Source organism: Scylla paramamosain, chromosome 12 (genome assembly GCF_035594125.1).
Source record: "Scylla paramamosain isolate STU-SP2022 chromosome 12, ASM3559412v1, whole genome shotgun sequence".
Lineage (NCBI taxonomy): Eukaryota > Metazoa > Arthropoda > Malacostraca > Decapoda > Portunidae > Scylla > Scylla paramamosain.
The window spans coordinates 22,690,448-22,712,947 of NC_087162.1; the positions used below are offsets into that span (position 1 = coordinate 22,690,448).

The 22,500-nt window shown below is 41.3% G+C and overlaps 1 long non-coding RNA gene across 2 annotated transcripts in view; it reads left to right on the forward strand.

Moving 5' to 3' along the window:
• The window catches only part of LOC135105448 (uncharacterized), a 135,183-nt gene that overhangs the window by 95,960 nt on the left and 16,723 nt on the right, over positions 1-22,500 (forward strand). Inside the window, exon 4 of one of the 2 annotated variants that reach the window (XR_010270848.1) lies at positions 16,647-16,790. The exons of the other annotated variant lie outside the window; for it this stretch is intronic. This is a non-coding gene — a long non-coding RNA (uncharacterized LOC135105448). Of the gene's footprint in view, positions 1-16,646; positions 16,791-22,500 lie in introns of those variants that run through there. 2 annotated transcript variants of the gene reach the window in all.

The window sequence follows — 22,500 nt, forward strand, 5'->3', positions numbered from 1 at the left end:
TTTTAATCCCCACCTGCGTGTTGACGTATGAAGGCATGGGAGGGGGACGAGTGATAAATAAACTAGTAAATAAATCAAACTCCTGCTCCAGAGAGAGAGAGAGAGAGAGAGAGAGAGAGAGAGAGAGAGAGAGAGAGAGAGAGAGAGAGAGAGAGAGAGAGAGTAAATCAATCAATCGTTTCTGAGAATCAGGGAGAGAAAGAGAAGGTTAAGTTTGGATTTATTTCGTTATTAATCTGTTTTTGCATCTGTTATATGTTGTCAGTGTGGCGTTTTTATTCTCTCCTCGCCAGTACTAGTTGATAACTACCTAACTACCTAACTACCTAACCTAACGTAACGTAACGTAATTTCACTAACCAAAACAAATTAATATCACTGATTTTTTTCGTTCATTTTTATTGAGTTTCATTAAGGACAATATAAATTCTCTCTCTCTCTCTCTCTCTCTCTCTCTCTCTCTCTCTCTCTCTCTCTCTCTCTCTCTCTCTCTCTCTCTCTCTCTCTCTCTCTCTCTCTCTCTCTCTCTTTCCTGTTTCAATTAATTCCTCTCCTCCCATTTTTTCCCATCAAGATTTCTTAATTTCCTCATTCTTTTTTGTTCACATTTCTCTTCCATCTTTCATCCAAAACGGTAAACACGAAGAGATGAGATTTAAGGACCAATAGAAAGAAAAGAGAGAAAAAAATAATAAATTACTTTATATCTCCTGTTTCATCTTCAGTTTTCCAGTTAAACGCGACGAGAAAAGAAAATAGTGATCAAAAAAGAAAAATGAAGTTTATATATATATTGTGCCGTCTTTATTGTTTCGTTTTAAAGGATAGAATAAAATGTCAACGCTGAAGTGTTCCGCGGCGGGTGACGGCTGCCACCTATGTGGAAGGGATGGGGGTGGAGGAGGAGGGAGGGGGAGGCAGGAGTGGGTAGTAGGAGGGGGAAGGGGATAAGGAAGGTCCGAGTGAGGATGCAAAGGGAGGAGAGAAGGGAGGAAGGTGACGCTTGTGTAAATATTTCCCTACCTGTGTGTGTGTGTGTGTGTGTGTGTGTGTGTGTGTGTACTGGAAAAGGATGACGAGGATGATAATGACAGGACTACCACGTTTAATTGTAATGGTGTGCAGCTTCCCTTACGTTGTGATGAAGGTGGTGGTGATGATTGTAGTGATGATGATAGAAGTAATAATAGTTGAGAAGGAAGATTTATTTGTATTTTCACTTGAAGCAATACATTCATGAAGTGACTCTTAACACTTCTTCTCTAACAATGTTTCCGTATAAAAGAACACAAAGGAAGAGCAAACAGCAGCAGATCTGTTAACTCTTCCGAACCTGTGGGAACCTTCATATTATAATGTAAGGGAGCTTAAATTGTCTCCAACTGCTGAAAAAAAAAAAATAAATAAATAAATAACAGAGGAGGAACGAACACCATCAGACCTTTAGGCCCTTTCTGAGTTAGCTGATCAAAAAAACACACACACAAAAAAACAAAGGAACACAGAAAAGAACAAACGCCATCAGACTTGTAGGCCCTTTCGGAGTTTGTGTGATAATCAGTAGCTGAAAAACAAAGGAACGAACACCATCAGACTTGTAGACCCTTTCGGAGTTTGTGTGATAGAAGTACAATGTAGAGTGCGAGGGAGTGTGACAGTAGAGGCAAATGCTGCTTCTCACTCACAGTTTTGTTTTCCCTGGACTTTCTATGGAGCATCTGGCGTGAAGATGATGCTCCTTTTCCCTGACTGGTGGGTGTGGTTGTGCTGGTGGTGTTCGTGTGTGTGTGTGTGTGTGTGTGTGTGTGAGTGATGAACAGGCCAAGGGTGATTGAATTGATAAAGTAACCGATATTCAGAAACACTTCGCTCTTTCACCACGACTATTTTCACAGGCCATAGTGATGATTAGACGGTTTCTTAAGAGTGTTTCTCCTGTTAATAATATAGAATTCTTCTCAATCTATCAGTAGAACAGTAAAAACACTGAAAATCCCGTGTCATTTTAACTAGAGGAGGCTTTTGAAAGAAGTAGAGGTGTGGACAGAAGTGTTTCAGAATATTGTCCGGTGTTAAGGGATGCACAGCTATTTGGCGCATGCGTAGACACACCAGATACTAAAGAGAAGGAATCCCTCAAGAAAGAAAAATGAATGTTGTGAATATAGTCAGTGGGGGAGGAACTTTCGCCTTTACTGTTCAACCTCTTCATTTCGATAGTGTAGTTCATCACGTACAACTCCGAAAGGCCCACTAGATCTGATGCTTTTTTTTTCTTTTCTCTTCCTTCCTGTTCGTCTATTTTCAGCGGCTGTGGATTATTTGGAAAACACTCGATTGGAACGCATTCACTCATTTTTGTTCCCTCCTCCGAGTTAATTTCTTTTTATATTTTCAAATTAACTTCTGTTCCTGGGAAAAAAAGAAAAAAAAAGGTAAATGCACCGTAGACTCCTAGATTAAATTTTGCCCCGCGCAGGACAACATTCGCTGCAATGGATCACCTTGGCACAGAAATAATTAGGCCATCGTAAAATCCTGCATCAACATTCGTGTCTTTGTTATTTATTTGTTTATAGTCTCCAATTCCCCTTAATTCGTACTATTTTTACAGCTGTTTTCACAAAGCTGCGTTCATTTGGTTTTACTATTATGGTGCGCAGTAAATAAGGCTCGCAAATATCTCCATTTAAAAAATATATACCTTGCAGCATAAACATTGTGCAGTAGCAGCATGACCTGGCGGGGACGTCAGCAGGACAGGCAGACAGGCAGACAGACGCGCAGACAGGCAGACAGACATAAAGACAGACAGACAGACAGACGGACGGACGAACAGATAAATAGTGCACAAACAACAACACGGCTTACTTTTTTTTGAATGTTTTGTTGTTGTTTTTCCTATTAAAGATTGTTATTGTTATATATTGTTTTGCTAGTGTTGTTTATGTAAATGCTATTATTATTGTTTTTGTTATTGATTTTGTTATGATGATTATGATAATTGTTCAAATTACGAAAGTGAGTTTGCACCGAAAAGCCACTCCCTTGGCTCCGCCCCTCCACCTGCCTGGCTGGTGGTGGCGCAGGGAAGTACTCGTGCAACAGTGAGACGCACCCAATAAACGTGACTGAGATTGTTCATTGAGTTCCATGATTAAAAACACTTGTACTTTAATTGTATGGCGGTGCTGCGCTTAACAATCATGTGCCCTTGTGCAGCGGGACAAAACACAGATAAACGATCGTGACTGAGCCTTGCAGCACAACAGCCTGGCCCGCCATGCTTGCACGAAGATAGGTACGTAAGTATGCTTCTCGCAGCTTCCCTTATGTTCTTATTTTCTTATATTCTCTGCTGAGATAAGGACGTCAGACCCACCAGCTGTTGTATTGCGCCAGATACTCTCGGCGCTTGGGCTGCCATTTGTTTATTTTTCTAAATATGAGGGGTTTTATCTCCTCACGGTTACTTCATTTTGTCGAATGAATTGCGTCATTAGAGAACTGAACACATTAAAAAAACACTTGATTTTTTTTTTTTTTTTTTTACCAGAAAGCAAATGAACTGTAACATTGACTTGGTTTCGCTGACAACAGAGTTTATGTTTTATCTTTTCTTTGTACTTGTGGGGACTATTTCCTGTTCTTTTCTTTAATTTATCACTGAATGGTAGTTTCATTATTCTAATGTACTATAGCAACACAGGTAGAAAGCGTACCTCCCCTAGAAGATAGCAAAGGTCTTGTGATAGTAATGGAAAAATCAGAAGCATCCCGCTCACACCTGACACGTGCTTGTTGCCCCGGGTATGTTTGCAACACTGCTTGATTAAGGTATGAAAATAAAGAAAAATGTTTCCTATTAAAAATTTTGCTCTAAGATTACAGATTATTAAATCATGAAAAGTAGAAGAAGAATATTGACATAAAATGTATATATAAATCACTAAAGTGTGCTTTTTAGTGTCTTAATTTCTTTTAAGTGACAAATATAGTCATTATCTACGCACCACTCCTAAGAACTCTAAAGAATATTTAATATATACCAGGGTTCTTCTTTAAATAAAGAACATATCCCTATTATCAGATAGAGCTTTTGATATTGAAAATTTTAAACATTTTGATAATGAAAATTTGTCATTTTTCGGACATACCAGAAAAAAAATGCGATTAATGGCCGGCAAGGATACAAATATTGCTTTATTTATTCTTTGTTTATCCTTTGCTAGCCCATCTTCGCGACGTCAGTCGTTCAAGGTGACAATAGATTAAACCACACACACACACACACACACACACACACACACACACACACACACACACACACACACACACACACACACACACACACACACACACACACACACACACACACACACACACACACACACACACACACACACACACACACACACACACACACACACACACACACACACACACACACACACACACACACACACACACACACACACACACACACACACACACACACACACACACACACACACACACACACACACACACACACACACACACACACACACACACACACACACACACACACACACACACACACACACACACACACACACACACACACACACACACACACACACACACACACACACACACACACACACACACACACACACACACACACACACACACACACACACACACACACACACACACACACACACACACACACACACACACACACACACACACACACACACACACACACACACACACACACACACACACACACACACACACACACACACACACACACACACACACACACACACACACACACACACACACACACACACACACACACACACACACACACACACACACACACACACACACACACACACACACACACACACACACACACACACACACACACACACACACACACACACACACACACACACACACACACACACACACACACACACACACACACACACACACACACACACACACACACACACACACACACACACACACACACACACACACACACACACACACACACACACACACACACACACACACACACACACACACACACACACACACACACACACACACACACACACACACACACACACACACACACACACACACACACACACACACACACACACACACACACACACACACACACACACACACACACACACACACACACACACACACACACACACACACACACACACACACACACACACACACACACACACACACACACACACACACACACACACACACACACACACACACACACACACACACACACACACACAGAGAGAGAGAGAGAGAGAGAGAGACTCCCATCCCAATTAGGGCATCGGCAGGTAGACGAAAGTGATTCCTAGACGAGCGTCACCCAGAGAGGACAGGCTATTGATTGTGGGAGGCGAGGTGACGGGAGGGTGAGGAAGTGGAATGGTCCTGACCACACCTGTCACGCCGCCACTCGGAGCAACGACAACAACAATAACAACAATTGGAAGAAAACAGTGGCAGCAACAGTAGCAACAGCATCAAGAAGAAGGAGCAACATCAAGAATAACAACAACAACAAAAACGACACTAGCTGCTGCTGCTGCTGCAAAACGGACAATTCCGATAATGTGTGTCCGTTCTACAAGTGAATTCAAAGGCATCAAAACCACTGAGTTTATCTCGGCATCACTGTGCACGATTACAATAGAAAAAAAAATAATAATGTAATTCATTAAACACCAGTCACATTTATGAAGCGTTATTGTGGTTTTACATTATTCTGATCTTTTAGTTACTAGGCTCCTCTAACAGATCTAAGCAGTTCATTATACTAGTTAATATATATTAGATTCTGATACTATGTAGAGGTGGCCGGGATATAGATAAACTTGTTGTAAAGCAGCTGCAAATATATTAATAAAACAAAAATTTATAAAATAATTATGAAGTTAGTCGCCATGAGCCGCATGTCCGACCCCGGGTCTGGGTGAACGTGACTACGCATGTCCGCCAGCAAGGCTGGGCAGACACGGACTGGGCCGGCTCAGGTCACGCCAGGGGCTGGCGTCCGGAGACAAAGGGTGAGGGTTGACCTCACGTGGTGATAGACGGCCGAAGGCTGGCGTCAGGTCCCAGGGGAGGAATGGAATGTGGGCGGCGGGCGAATAATAATAATAATAATAATAATAAATAAATAAAAAATAAAATAAATAAATAAAAATAAAAATAAAGTATCGTGTGTCAGAATGAAAGTATAGTACAAAAAAAATCTAGTGTACTGTCTGAACGTCACCAAGTTTGTATGAACCATTTAAAGTTTCAGTAGTCAGCAGGCCACCCATTTTTATTAGACGAATCTGGTGTGTGGGTGTGGGGGGCGGTCTGTTAGTCGTATTATTTTGTTTGGGCAGGGGATAGATATATGGTATGTTATATTTTGCTATTTTATATTGTGTATTTTATTATGTATTATGTTTTTAATATTTTGTGTTGTGTATTTTTTTTGTATCAGATATTTTGCTGATATATCACTTTGGTACTCCTCCGTCGATAAACTGTGTGTGTGTGTGTGTGTGTGTGTGTGTGTGTGTGAAGTCAGGAGCACATTTTCACGTTCTTTATATTTTCCCTTCCATTTATTGAATTGTCCTCTAGAAGAAGCCGTGAACACTTGTGGGAATCAAGTGGAACAGGCCACAACCAGGTGCATGTGACAACAGACAAGTTAGACACACAAATGACAAAAAGGTACTGCTGTTGTAGAAAATGCCATTTGGTACATATATTTACTTTTTTACTGAATGTATAAAAAATATCATCGTCTGAAGCTTTTTTTTTTTGAACTCGCGATACATATACATAATACAGTAAATATTTGAATTCCAGTTATCTTTACAATAGCGAGCCCGTATACTGGTGGTGACATCTGGCGGCGACGCATGTGTAACTAGCCCATTGTATTTGTAGTGAATGAACTGATTGCTCTGAATGGCTATCCTCTCGCAGCTAGACTTTTCATACCGATGACAATAGCGCGTTTAGTTTTTTTTTCCCTCATCATTGTGATACTTTACTGTTGATAATCATGAAATATTATTAGGACGTACTGAGAGGAAGATCAGACGTGTGGGTGTTATTTTTGTTCTGTGATTTTTAAAACTACAAGAACAAACTACTACTACTACTACTACTACTACTACTACTACTACTACTACTACTACTACTACTACTACTACTACTACTACGAAAAAGAATGTGGTGATGGTCACTGTTTGGCCCTCACCTAGAGCATTCATGGTTTATTGTTTATTAATAAGTAATGTGATCGTACAAAGAGAAGTTCACGTGTTTATTGAAGAAGTTATAGTCTCGTACTGTGTTCAAGCAAATCTGAATGCACATAAAGTTCTGACCCGAGTGTTGTGGTAGCTGTTGTAGTAGTAGTAGTAGTAGTAGTAGTAGTAGGAGGAGGAGGAGGAGGAGGAACTTAGTAGCATAAAAAAAACATGGAAATTGCAAAAGTCTAGTTAACCTACACAGTGCAACTCATGGTCACTTAAGCCATGCCATCTCTCATCACCATCCATAAGTCTAAGCAATCTTCTGTTATGCCTGTTATTATGCATGTACACTTAAACACACTCCTGCTGGGTTTGTACCACAGAATATACCAAGTAACTTAATAACAATTCCACCTTCTTTTTCCTTTTTTTTTTTTTTTTCCACACCAGATCGGAGTCAAGACAGACGGTAGTTTAGACTTTTACAAATTGGAAAATGTCACGAGTTAAAAAAAAAAAAAAGTTCAAAATCTGAGCGTTCCACCACCCGCACCGCCGCCCCTCTAGCTTTTCACACCCCCTCGCCACACCTGTCCATGCCTGTCTGCTCCGCTCGCCCATGACCAGAGGCTCGGTGACCTTGATTTAGGGGGAGGGGAAAAACAGAGTTTCCCTTCACGTGTCGAACAGTTGTGTGGTGTGACGGTGGTGGTGAAAGGAGAGGTGGTCCGGGGAGATTGTTTGGTTTCCTTACAAAAAAAAAAAATAAAAAATGAAATTGTTCTACCACCTACTACTACTACTACTACTACTACTACTACTACTACTACTACTACTACTACTACTACTACTACTACTACTACTACTACTACTACTACTACTACTACTACTACTACTACTACGACGACAAATAATGATGACGTCCTTTTTTTTTCTTCTTCTTCTTCTACTAGGTGAATAAAAGAAATTGAGTCCACTGGAAAGAGAGAGAGAGAGAGAGAGAGAGAGAGAGAGAGAGAGAGAGAGAGAGAGAGAGAGAGAGAGAGAGAGAGAGAGAGAGAGAGAGAGAGAGAATAAAAAAAAGAAAACCACACCATCACATCACTAAACAACCTCACCGTTCCCGAGAGAAAAAACAAAGAAAAAACAAAAACAAATAAAGTAAATAAAAAGAAAAAGTATGCCCGTAAAAAAAGGAAAAAAAAGGAAAGAAAAATAAAAGAAAAAGTACCTAAGAAATCACAGTAAACTACATAACGGTACAGTACAGTCCACTCATAGTAGACGATGCGTATTTGTTTTTCTTTAGACTGCAACACTTCACACTTTGCCACCACCACCACCACCACCACCACCACCACCACCACCACCACCACCACCACCTTCCCCCACGCAGTACAAGCCGTCACAAGAAGCAAGGGAGGCAGGCAGTGTTACCAATAGGGAGCGGTATGTATAGCTCACAAGCGCCGGGGAAAACCTTCGTGGCTGCTCGGCTCTGCAAGTTCATAATTACAGAGTTCATGCGAGGCTTCTCCTTGTGAAAGCCTGTGTGTGTGTGTGTGTGTGTGTGTGTGTGTGTGTGTGTGTGTGTGTGTGTGTGTGTGTGTGTGTGTTTGGGTGTGTGTGTGCGTGCGTGCGTGTGTAAGTGTTTGGGTGTGGGTGAATGCGGTTTATTGGGATTATGTCTCTCTCTCTCTCTCTCTCTCTCTCTCTCTCTCTCTCTCTCTCTCTCTCTCTCTCTCTCTCTCTCTCTCTCTCTCTCTCTCTCTCTCTCTCTCTCTCTCTCACACACACACACACACACACACACACACACACACACACACACACACACACACACACACACACACACACACACACACACACACACACACACACACACACACACACACACACACACACACACACACACACAGAAACAAACAAAGGGCGTGAGAGAGAGAGAGAGAGAGAGAGAGAGAGAGAGAGAGAGAGAGAGAGAGAGAGAGAGAGAGAGAGAGAGAGCGCACGAGCATACTTCGGAACAGGTGATGAAGTGGAAAACTTGAAGACAAACTGACAAGGGAAACAATAATGACAAAACATAACAGATTAATTATGCTACTTGTGAACATGAAGGGGAATTGCTCTCTCTCTCTCTCTCTCTCTCTCTCTCTCTCTCTCTCTCTCTCTCTCTCTCTCTCTCTCTCTCTCTCTCTCTCTCTCTCTCTCTCTCTCTCTCTCTCTCTCTCTCTCTCTCTCTCTCTCTCTCTCTCTCTCTCAGCTGTGGAAAATAAACACTGCTAACGTGATTGTCTTAACTGCGAAGGAAGAAGCGAAGCAGGGGAGAGGAGAGGAGAAGAGAAGAGAGGAAAGGAGAGAGGGAAAGTAGCAGGATTAAGGTAAAAGGAAGTGAAGAGAGTGGAGAAGAGGGAGAGAAGAGGAATTGGAAAGAAGGGAAGAGAAAGGAGGGAAAGAAAATTACGAAGGGAAGGAAAGAGAGAAATAAGAAGAAAATTTAATAAGAAAAGAAGATACAAATGATAGGAAAATTTGGAGGATAAAGGAAAAAGGAGGAGAAAGATAGAAGAGGAAAATGTATTAAAAGAAAAAGAAAGGTGGAAGAGGAGAAGGATGAAAATTAAAGGAAGAGGAAATGGAAGGAAAAAAAAATGAAGATAAAAGGAAGACAAGTGGAAGGGAAAAAGTAAGATGAAAGTGGAAGGAAAAGAATAAAGATTAAATGAAAAGGAAGTGGAAGGAGAAGATTAAAAGAAAAGGAAGGTGGAAGAGGGAACGTATGAAGAATAAAGGAAGAGAAAGTGGAAGGGAAAAGGAAGATTAAAGGAAGAGAAAGGAGGGGAAAGGAAGATTAAAGGAAGAGGAGGGAAGGAAGGAGGGGGAGGAGGAGGAGGAGGAGGAGGAGGTGGTAGTGTTGAGAGGGAATACCTGTTCAGTAATTAACTCAAAGTTTGATTACGTTACACTCCTCCGACGGATTCACCTGGAGGAGGAGGAGGAGGAGGAGGAGGAGGAGGAGGTGGAGGAGGAGGAGGGAGAGGGAGAGGGAGAGGGAGGTAAAAGAGAAACGCGCTCATCCTTCTATTACTTACATCTTCTCTTCCTTTTTTTCTCTTCACGTTTACCTTCTTATTTTTGTTGCTTTTTAGTCATCCTTTTTCGTCGTCTTTCACTTTCTTCTTTTCTTTTTTTCTTCTCTTTTCTTTTCTCCTCCTCCTCCTCCTCCTCCTCCTCGCTTTCCGTCTCTACTTTCCACTTGTCGCTTCCTTTTTTTTTTTTTTCTATCTCTTCTGTTTCTTCTCCTTGATTCTTAACCTTTTTTCACTCTTCTCTTTCCCTCCACTTTCCTCCTCCTCCATTTTTCATCCCTCGCTTCTTAACCTCTCTCTCTCTCTCTCTCTCTCTCTCTCTCTCTCTCTCTCTCTCTCTCTCTCTCTCTCTCTCTCTCTCTCTCTCTCTCTCTCTCTCTCTCTCTCTCTGCTCCTCTTAATCTCCTTTTCTTTCCTTAATCCCTTCCTTCTCTCAATGACACTTGCTCCTCTCCCTCCGGTTCTTCTACTTTATTCTCTCTCTCTCTCTCTCTCTCTCTCTCTCTCTCTCTCTCTCTCTCTCTCTCTCTCTCTCTCTCTCTCTCTCTCTCTCTCTCTCTCTCTCTCTCTCTCTCTCTCTCATATGGTTCCTCAGTTATCTTTGTTAACTTTTCGCCTTTGCTTCTTTCATGATGGTGGACTCTGTTGTTTGCTTCATTGACTCTTGGCACTTACTCTTTCCTCTGTGCTGGTTTGGCTTTCGTTTGTTTTCGTTTGTTCTTTCTTTTTCTTTGTTATTCATGGCTCGCAGGAATTGATGTGTTCTTTTTTTCGCGTTTCGAATCTTTTTTTTTTTTTTTTCAATTGTGGTATGGTGATTTTTTTTGCTAATTCTGTTTTTAGTTCGTGTTTCTTACGGTGGCTTGAAATTTAATTTTTTTTGTTCCCTGTTTGTGTTGTTGTATTTCGTATGTTTAGTGGTCAGTGTGTGTGTGTGTGTGTGTGTGTGTGTGTGTGTGTGTGTGTGTGTGTTTTCATTGTGATGCTTTTCTTCACTTTTATCCTACTTTTTTTTGTGTTTTTTTTTATTTGGTAATGTTCAGTGATAACGTGTACATAATATAGATTTGTTTGTTAATTCAATTTGCTATATGTCTGCTTATCTGTCTGTCTGTCTGTCTGTCTGTCTGTCTGTCTGTCTGTCTGTCTGTCTGTCTGTCTGTCTGTCTGTCTATCTTTTCTGTATGTCTGTTCTGTATGTCTGTGTTTGTCCATCTGTTTGGCTGTCTGTATCTGTCTCTGTATGTCCGTTCTGTATGTCCATTCTGTATGTCTTCTGTCTGTCTGTGTATGTATGTATGTATGTATGTATGTATGCATGCATGTATCTATGAACGTATGCAGTTATGTATTTATGTATGTAAGCTTGCATCCATGAATTATGTATGTAATTCTCATTCTCTTATTCTCTCTCTCTCTCTCTCTCTCTCTCTCTCTCTCTCTCTCTCTCTCTCTCTCTCTCTCTCTCTCTCTCTCTCTCTCTCTCTCTCTCTCTCTCTCTCTCTCTCTCTCATCGTCGCGGGACCCAGGCAGCCAAAGTTTAATGTCTCCGAAAATATTACGTTTCCAGGACAGAGAGACATTGTTTTGTGCCGGAGGGTTGGGGGGGGGGGATGATGGGGGTGGAGGGAGGGAAAGTTGGGGAAAAATGTAAGGCTAGGTTTGGAGGAAAGAGGGAGAGTCAACGGCAAGATGGAAGATGAGTTAGAAAGAATGAAAGAGGATGGATGGAAAGAAGGAAGGAAAAGAAGGACAAAAGGAGAAAGAGAGATGAAAGGGGGAAACAGGAGAGTGGAAGAAAGGAAGGAAAAAGAAGAATGAAGGAGAAAGGGAGATTAAAGAAGAATAGAGAAAGTGGAAGGGAGGGAAGAAAAGAGATGGAGGAAGGCTTGAAGAATTGATGAAGAGACGGAGAAGAGAAAAAAATAAGGGGGAATGAGAGAGAGAGAGAGAGAGAGAGAGAGAGAGAGAGAGAGAGAGAGAGAGAGAGAGAGAGAGAGAGAGAGAGAGAGAGAGAGAGAGAGAGAGAGAGAAAAAAAAATGTTGGAAGGAAGGAGGAAATGAGAAGGAAGAAGGATTTAATAAGTCGTAGGCAGAGCAATGTAGGAGGAGGAGGAGGAGGAGGAAGAGGAAAAGGAGGAGGAAGAGGAGGAGGAGGAGGAGGAGGAGGAGGAGGAGGAGGAGGAGGAACACGCAGATGGGGGAAGATAAGGAGGAAGGGATTTTAGGGTATGGAAGTGAGGAGGAGGAGGAGGAGGAGGAGGAGGAGGAGGAGGAGGAAGAGGAAGGGTTAGAAGTAAGAGAACTGTAGGCAGTCGTTGAGAGAGAGAGAGAGAGAGAGAGAGAGAGAGAGAGAGAGAGAGAGAGAGAGAGAGAGAGAGAGAGAGAGAGAGAGAGAGAGAGAGAGGAGGGGGAAGGGCAGTAGGCAAGACCAAAACAAACCCTGGATTCCTCTCAAGCCAGTTCGAAGCCTCTTAATTACCAAAATAAATTCTCTCTCCAGTCTACAGGCTTTGAATGGCTCCTTGCAGACGTCTCTCTCTCTCTCTCTCTCTCTCTCTCTCTCTCTCTCTCTCTCTCTCTCTCTCTCTCTCTCTCTCTCTCTCTCTCTCTCTCTCTCTCATATTTTGTTATACTTTTTATTTTTCTCCCTCTCTTTCCTTTAATATATCTCTTCTCTCCTCTCGTCCTCTCCTTTCCTTCCTTCTCTACTTCTTTCTCCTTCCTTCTCACGCATCCTTCTTCATCCTAGCAGAGGCAAGCCAAGAGGATGTTTTTAAGTTATTTTTTGAGCTAGTATTTTCATCTTTTTCCTTCTCCTTCCTCTTCTATTTTTTTTCCTCTCTCCTCTCCTCTTTTTTTATTTTTTATTTCGTCTTGTTTGTTGGTACGTTTATTTTTCTTTCTCTCCATCTCGCTTTCTCTGTCTGTGTGTGTGTGTGTGTGTGTGTGTGTGTGTGTGTGTGTGTGTGTGTGTGTGTGTGTGTGTGTGTGTCTTGTTTTCTCCTTGTCTTCCCGCGTTTCCCTTTTTCCCACGGTAATTAACTTCTGCTGTTCATTCTGCTACTTTCCATTTAAACTTTGTGATGCTTTTTATTTTCTATTTTTTTTCCTACAGACACCGTTTTTTCAATTTTTCGTGTTTTCTTTCCAGCTTTAGATTTGCTAGTTGAGTATTTTGGTTCTCTCTCTCTCTCTCTCTCTCTCTCTCTCTCTCTCTCTCTCTCTCTCTCTCTCTCTCTCTCTCTCTCTCTCTCTCTCTCTCTCTCTCTCTCTCTCTCTCTCTCTCTCTCTCTCTCTCTCAAATGACAGATGCGTGCAAATAATTTAGATTAACAACACACACAAAAAGAGAGAGAGAGAGAGAGAGAGAGAGAGAGAGAGAGAGAGAGAGAGAGAGAGAGAGAGAGAGAGAGAGAGAGGTGGGGGCTGATAAATGCACATGATATCTTTGTTTGTCTATTTAATGATGGACTGAACCTTCCCTCTTTGCTTGGCTTGTGTTCATTTGTTTCCTCCACCTCTTGTTTCCTCTTCATCTTCTATCCTCTTGTCCTTTTCCCTCTTTCTTTCTCCCCTTAATCTCTTTCCCTTTCCCGTCTTTCTAACCATCTTCTCCTTCTCTCCTTTCTTTCCTCTGCATGGCGGGCAGGTAAAAAAAAAAAAAAAAACAATGAAAGAAAGTGAGAGTGAGAGGGAGGAAAAAAAGGTGAAGGCAAACAGCGAGTCATTCTGTGAAGCATTCCTTGCCTTGGCGCAGGAATTAAGGCCCGGCGTTGCTAGATCCTTTCTCTGCGACAATACAAAAATGACGCGAGAGAGAGAGAGAGAGAGAGAGAGAGAGAGAGAGAGAGAGAGAGAGAGAGAGAGAGAGAGAGAGAGAGAGAGACGGTGGGGGTGGGGGTGAAAGAACTATATGACAGAGATATATTCCTTACACACACACACACACACACACACACACACACACACACACACACACACACACACACACACACACACAATGTACGAACGCACGCACGCACACCTAGGAGTTATCTATGGTCTTCTTCCTTTCTTCCTTCCTTCCTTCTTTCTTTCTTTCTTTCTTTCTTCCATCCCCTTCCTTTCCTTTTCTTTCCCTTCTTTCCTCTCCTTTCCTTCCTTTCCCTTTCCTCCCTTCCTTCCTTCCTTCCTTCCTTCCTTCCTTCCTTCCTTCCTTCCTTCCTTTACTTCATTCCTTCACCTTTCCTCCCTTTTCCCTTCCTCCCTCCCTTTCTTTCCTTCCTTCCTCTCTTCACTCCCTTCACCAATCCCTCCCTCCCTCCCTTGCTTCCTGTCTTTATCACTGATTTGCCCCATCGCCGCTACTGACCCTTACTACGTTATGTTTATCAGTATTGAACTCCGCTTGAGAGAGAGAGAGAGAGAGAGAGAGAGAGAGAGAGAGAGAGAGAGAGAGAGAGAGAGAGAGAGAGAGATTGTAAGACTTAAATGATGCGGTGTTTCTTAAATTCAAAAGCAAAGTCTCTCTCTCTCTCTCTCTCTCTCTCTCTCTCTCTCTCTCTCTCTCTCTCTCTCTCTCTCTCTCTCTCTCTCTCTCTCTCTTATCGGTGTTTTCTTCCTTCCTCCCCTCTCTTATCGCTTCTTTTCTAATTTCCTCCTCTCATCACAAATTATCCGTAATGCAACTTGCTTCGTATTCCTCCTCCTCCTCCTCCTCCTCCTCCTCCTCCTCCTCCTCCTCCTCCTCCTCCTCCTCCTCTTTCTCTAGCTCTTTCTTGTTCTTTCTGTTCCTCCTATTAATTTTTTTCCTCCTCCTCCTCCTCCTCCTCCTCCTCCTCCTTCTTCTTATCATCATCATCATCATCATCATCATCATCATCATCATCATCATCCTACTTTTTACCTCTTGTTTCCTTCTTCTGCTCCTCTTCTACTCGTATGTTATCAAAATTTCTTCCATCATCTCTCCTTTACTTGGTTTTAGTTGACTTTTTATATCGCTTTCTCTTTCATCGCCTTAGTTCCTCTTCATGAGTTTTCGAGTGATTTTAAATATTTACGAGTACAAATAAATACTTTTTAAAGGGACGCGAACAGAAGGAACTCTAAAAAAATGTGTGATTGGGAGTGGAAATAGGCAAGGAGTGAATAAAAAGGAAGAAAGGTGAGAGGAAATTGATGTCATAGCCACAAAGAGGAGGTGATAATGAAGGAGGAGAAAAAGAGAGGAGGAGGAGGAGGAGGAGGAGGAGGAGGAGGAGGAGGAGGAGGAGGAGGAGGAGGAGGAGGAGGAGGAGGAGGAGGAGGAGTAGGTGTGTGTGCTTCCGGGCCTGAGAAACACACACACACACACACACACACACACACACACACACACACACACACACACACACACACACACACACACACACACACACACACACACACACACGTTCTTTTTATTGACTGCAACATCTAGCAATTCTTTTTTTTTCATTGAGTCAGTCTAATGAATTTGGGCCCCAATTTTTAAAGATGTGCTCACTAATTGGACTGAACGAGCTGGCCGGTCAGGTGTGGACAGATGTGGGCAGTAAAGTAGCGAGTGAACGGGGGAGCAAATTTAAACCTTACCTGCGTTTGGGCGTTGAACGTAATTACAGGTAAATTATTCATAAGCAGTGCATTAGTTGAAAAGGTTGAAAGGTCGGTTTGGAATTGAGAGAAAAGATGGACGGATGTGCTCTCTCTCTCTCTCTCTCTCTCTCTCTCTCTCTCTCTCTCTCTCTCTCTCTCTCTCTCTCTCTCTCTCTCTCTCTCTCTCTCTCTCTCTCTCTCTTTTATCCAGTGATTACTAATGTGTTAAAGATGATCATTGTTTCGATTTATTTAAGTGAGAACTAAAAACAAATGGCTGACAGGAGATATAGTAGTAGTAGTAGTAGTAGTAGTAGTAGTAGTAGTTGTTGTTGTTGTAATGGTGAATTTCTTGTTGTTCTTGGTGGTGGTGGTTACTACTGCTACTACAAGTATTACTACTACTAGTGCTGCTGCTGTTGCTACAAGTACTACTACTCTACAAATATAGCTTACTATGTATTATTGTGAATAAAACTGACCGAATTAATGATTGACTCAGTAAATAAATAAATAAATAGATCAATAATTGAGTAACTGACTGAATAATAGAATATAACTAATACTCCTACTAGTTCCACCATCACCACCACCGCCGCCGCTATGTTCTTCTTCCACTAGACTGTACAGAAATAAACTCTTATCTCAGAGCACTGCAACAAGTCGCCTGTCTGCCGCCGCTCCTTCCCTGGCGATAGATAGCGGGGCAAAGAAAGCGGCGATAGATACTGTGGGAACCGGCACCTGCCCAGGTAAAGAACAACACAGCGTTTTGCGTCCAGGTATTCAAGACAGGTAACCGACCCGCCAGCCCTCTCTTCCTCCTCCCTCCTCCCTTTTCTCCCTCTCTTCCTACCTCTCCTCTGCCCTTCCATGTTTCCATCTCCCATCTCTCTCTCTCTCTCTTACTCATTTTTCTCTCTTCCTTCGCTACATCCATTCCTTCTTTTCTCCCTTTCCTTCTTTATCTCCATCTTTCCTTCTTACCATTCCCTCTACATCTCCCTCCCTCTCTTTCCTCTTACCCATTACCCCCTCTTCTTTCCCTTCATTTCCCTTTCCATCCCTTACTCCTCCCTCCTCCACCTTTGTCCTTTTTCTCTTTCCCCTTCTCGTTCAACTCTGTAAATTTGGCACCTGTAGAGTCTTTGGTGAGAGAGAGAGAGAGAGAGAGAGAGAGAGAGAGAGAGAGAGAGAGAGAGAGAGAGAGAGAGAGAGGTGATAAGACCCCGCACGAACAAGAATCCTTTTATTTTATTTATTGTTTTTTTTATTTTCACGTGTCGTCTTGCTCAAGATTAAGTGTGAAGTCTTGTTTTCTGCGCTGTTTGCAGGATTTAACACCAGAGAGAACATATACCTTTTATTCTTCATTAATTAGATTTGCTTTCTTTCCTGTCTGGCTTTTTTTTTTTTTTTGATTGGTCGTCAAATTTTTGTTTTCTTTTGTTCGTCTATTTTTTTTTCTTTTTGTCTTGTTCGTTTAGTATTAACGAGTGGTGTCTTTGTGTTTGTGGTTGTGGTTGTTGTTGTTGTTGTTGTTGTTGTTGTTGTTGTTGTTTATTTTTCTTTCCTTTCTTTCCTTTCTTTTGTTTCTTTCCTTCCTTTTCTTTTTTTCTTTTACTTTCTTTTCTTGCTACTACTACTACCACTACTACTACTACTACTACTACTACTACTACTACTACTACTACTACTACTACTACTACTACTACTACTACTACTATACCACCACCACCACCACCACCACCACTGCTACAACTGCTATAATTTTTAGGGATCCTCAGAAAACTGTCTAAATCAAGATGGGAATAAGAAAAAAAAAAAAAAAAGAAAACGTCGGAGCTTCTTTTTCTTTACATTTTTTCACGCCTTCGGAAATTCTGTGTTTTGCGAAATGACCACGCGAGCGAGGAAGGAAGGAAGGACATGGCAGGGAGAAGAGGGTGAAAAGAATGAACGTTCTGATTTAGCGAACCTTGATATTTCAGAGAGAGAGAGAGAGAGAGAGAGAGAGAGAGAGAGAGAGAGAGAGAGAGAGAGAGAGAGAGAGAGAGAGAGAGAGAGAGTAATTTGTCGCAGTATTTCTAGTAGTGATTACCTTGTTCTTTATATAAACTGCAATTTCTTTCTTTCAGATCTGTTAATTATTTAGTTCCGAGAGAGAGAGAGAGAGAGAGAGAGAGAGAGAGAGAGAGAGAGAGAGAGAGAGAGAGAGAGAGAGAGAGAGAAACTATCCACTTCTCTTCCATCCATCCATCCATCCATCCATCCATCCACCTACTACCACGCCCAACAATGCCTCCCCCTCCCCCACATACACACCCACCCTCCAACCCACTTATCCACTCAATGACATGCCCACTGACACACACACCCACACTTACTGTCCTCTTCCACATTCCACCTTCGCTTCCACTTCTCCCTCCTTAGCCCTCCCAATCTTCAACGCCCTCTTACACGGATCACTGCAGCCCACGCCTCGCTCCTGCCACACCCTCGTCCTCATCTCCATCACTCACGCCCACCACCTCTCTGCATTGCCGCCGCCATCATAACATTCACTTCAGCTATTAAATTATTCATGGTTAAGTCAGCCAGTGCCTCTTAACTCGGCACGCAAATGTGCATATAAAGGTCGGAGGTTTACTTTGGTTGCTTGTTAAAAGTTAAAAGAAATGTGTTTTATTGAGTGAACTACAGTAATAGACTAACAGGGTGATTGTTGTGTTAATTTGTTTGTTTATTTATTTATTTATTTATTTATTTATTGGATTTGTTTATACGTCTTTTTTGGTCCGTAGTGTTGATTGGCTTGTTTGTTTGTTTGTTTGTTTATTTAGATTTTGGTTTGTTTATTTATTCATTTTTCGCTTGAGTGAGCTCGAAAGATGTTCACTCGTGGAATATGAAATAGGATTCATAAAGAAAACAAAATAATTCAGAAAATTGAAGTGAAGGAAGATGAATAAAAGAGCGGTGGAGGGATTATTATTCAGTCTTCCGATGATGAATGTAAGTAAAAAAAAAATAAAAAGAAAAAGAATGAATAGAAAATGAATGAGGAGCTAAATAATTATGTGAAAGCATTAATCATATTCCTTCATAAATAATTTCATTAAAGAAACTATAAAACAAAAACAAGTGTCCAAAAAAGTTGAGTGATGATGAAAAAAATGATGATGAAATAAAAAGCACGATAAAATGAAAGAAGGTATGGTAGTCATTTTGTAGCACTCAGAGAAATGTTAAAAAGTTTGCAGACAGAAATAAAAGTTTGATATATGTAATTTCTGGCCAACAGTGCTTTTCAAGAGAATATAAAACAAAAACAAGAAGTGATATTGAGGAAACAAATGTTGGTATGGTCGTTGTTTAATACCATTCAGAGCACTTAATAATAGTTTGCATGGAAAGAAAACGAGAAAAGATTTATGTCATTTATAGGTAACCACAGTATTTAATAGACTATATAAAAGTGGTAATAGATAAAAAAAATGTCTATCAGTGGAAAAAAAGGTGCGAAGACAAAAGAAAAAAATAATATTAAAATCTTTTCTAAGTATCAACAGTAATTAAGAAACTACAAAACAAAAATAAGAGATAATACGTAAAAAGATTGTCTACCAGTGAAGCAAGAGGATTAAAGAGTGGGAGTTCATTGCAATAACCTTTCTCCTCAATCAAGTTTAGAAATGTTATGAGTGTAGCCTTTAGCATGGCGTGTCCCTCCCCCACCCACCTGTCCCACCTGCCCCACCTCCCCCAGATATTAGAGGGGTCCACTCCATGCATAGGTGGGTGGGGGAGCGCTCCTGTGTTGGGGGTTTTGTGTTTATGGGGGGAGAATTAGTGTCCTGTTGAATGTATTGAATGTATGTATTGAAAGTGTTGCTGTTTTGCTGGTGATGTGTTGTTGTGGTGGTGGTGGTGGTGGTGGTGGTGGTGGTGGTGGTGGTGGTCTCTAGAGGGGGGAGAGATAACAGTGAGTGGTGTAAGGTTGAATGAGTCTCTCTCTCTCTCTCTCTCTCTCTCTCTCTCTCTCTCTCTCTCTCTCTCTCTCTCTCTCTCTCTCTCTCTCTCTCTCTCATACAGTAACTCCTCTCCACCCTTCTCTCCACCCCTCCACTTTCTCCTCTCCTCCCCTCCACCCCTCCCCTTCTCTTCCCTTCTCATTCTCTTCCTCCCCCAAACATGTTGTCGAGGGAATATATTGGAGTGGCCCATGTGTTTCTCTCTCTCTCTCTCTCTCTCTCTCTCTCTCTCTCTCTCTCTCTCTCTCTCTCTCTCTCTCTCTCTCTCTCTCTCTCTCTCTCTCTCTCTCTCTCTCTCTTGTGGTTTGGAAAATCGAAATAATAAAGGAGTTTTTTTAATCACTCGACGTGGTTCCATTCGTATGAGACAGAAAGCACAATGAAAAGTATAAAAACACTCACAAATAAAAAAACACACACAAAAAAAAACGAAACATAACACAAGATAGAAAACAGTAGTGATACAAAAAACACAACAAACACACAAACAAACAAACCACTGAACCACATCACATACGCAGTGTTTTATTTTAACAAGCTGGCTGGACTCAAGTAAAAGCCAAACCCAGCTAACATTAAATACCTTCATTTCTTTTTCCACAAGTTTATACACGCCACGTTGGGGGAACACTGGATATGCGAAGGTACTGTGCGACTCTCGTAGTTGGTGTGGACAAGAGTGGTCTACATCAGCGCCTTTCAATTATGCGCGCGCTAGAACTGATAAAGCATTCGTCACCTCAATTTGCAGCGCTACAGTTTCTTTTCTTCCAGCGTTTCTGTGTCCCGTCCAGCTCAAGTGGTAATCAAAGTCTCGGTTTTGGTAGAGGGAGAAATGAGGGGAACGTACTGTAATGTAATGGGGAAGACGGTCAGTGGTTCTGTGGTTCTCTATTTGGCTTGTCCTGTATGGGGCTTAATGGGATGATCTGTTTGGAATTGATGGGGGAACATGAGAGGGATTTTAAGTTAATGGGGTGTATTTTAGGGATATTTAAGAGGATATCACTGGGAGAATTTGCGAGGAACTTATGGGGGAATGTTATGAATTTTAATGGGGGATATGTTAGAGGTTTTAATGAGGGACTAAATGGGATTATGATGAAAAATGTGTTGGGGATTTTAATGGGGGAATGTCAAAGAATTCGACTGGGGAACATGAGAAAATTTTATGGGAAACTTGTATATGGTTTTAATGGGGTGAAAATGTATGAGAGAGAGAGAGAGAGAGAGAGAGAGAGAGAGAGAGAGAGAGAGAGAGAGAGAGAGAGAGAGAGAGAGAGAGAGAGAGAGAGAGAGAGAGTATATAAAAGAAAAGAAAAAGAAAGAAAAGAAAGGTAGGTCATCCCACAATCGTAATTCTAACGCTGAGAAGTTATTGACAGGCACTTGTCAGGCGAAAGTTTGGGACCAGAAATATTCCGATGAAAAAGAGGAGGTGCGGGGAGCAAATGATTGTTGGTGCAGCACAGGGAACTTTGTTATTGCGGTGCTAATTGAAGCCTCACTCGGAGCCGCCTCCCACGACGGACAGGTAGCAGGAGAGGCGCGGCATGGGCGTCACCTTGCCTTTCTTTCATCTAGTTGCCTTGGTGTTACTTTGCTTTGTGCCTTGAAAAAAAAAAGATTGAAAATTTGACTTGTGCTTTGTATTTAAATTTCGCCTTTTCACGAAATGAGCGTGGAATGAATATGTAAGCGTGTTTGTATGTTTTTTTTTTTTTTTTAGCAGTAAAATGTGATGTTTTCGTGTTTTACGTATAGATTTTTTTTTTAACTCAGTCACTGCTTAACAAATTTAGCCCATAATTATTTTTTAGCATATTTTTTTTTTGTATTACAATCTCATTAGCTCCGTAACTTAGAAAATATAAAATTAGTCTCATTATATTTTATTTTATCTATTTTGTGTGAATGAGTGACCACGCAAATTTTTTTTTCTTCTTTTTATTCGCTGCTGACTGTTAACAAAGTAAAATGGTTAACAAAATAGAATGATTAATAAAGCACGACCGTATTTTTCAGACTTTTTCGCGTCTCATCTCGATAATCTTTAACACACACTACTTGTGCGTAGTTCATGTTATTAGGGTTTCAAAAGTGACTGCATGACTCTACAAGTGGTTTTATAAGGATTCTGCATCACCAGTGGAGAAAGCACCCTTGATGACCTGACAAGTCATCTCTGTGGCCTTTGAAGATAGTCAAGTTGAGGTCAGAAAGTAGTCATGTTGAGAAAGATAAAGGATTCATGTTGATAAAAATAAAGTATTCATCTGGAGATAAGGTAGCGTGTAAGAATCTCTATTTTCTTGGTGCTAGAAATGATGGCTTATCTCTTTTCACCAAATAAGCTTCGAATAAACTATAAACTTTCTAGTACCATAATTACTTTTTAAAGTCCTAAGTAAAGGCCAGACAAGTCTACAGCAGTTGATCTCGTATTTATTCATGTATTACATAGTCAAT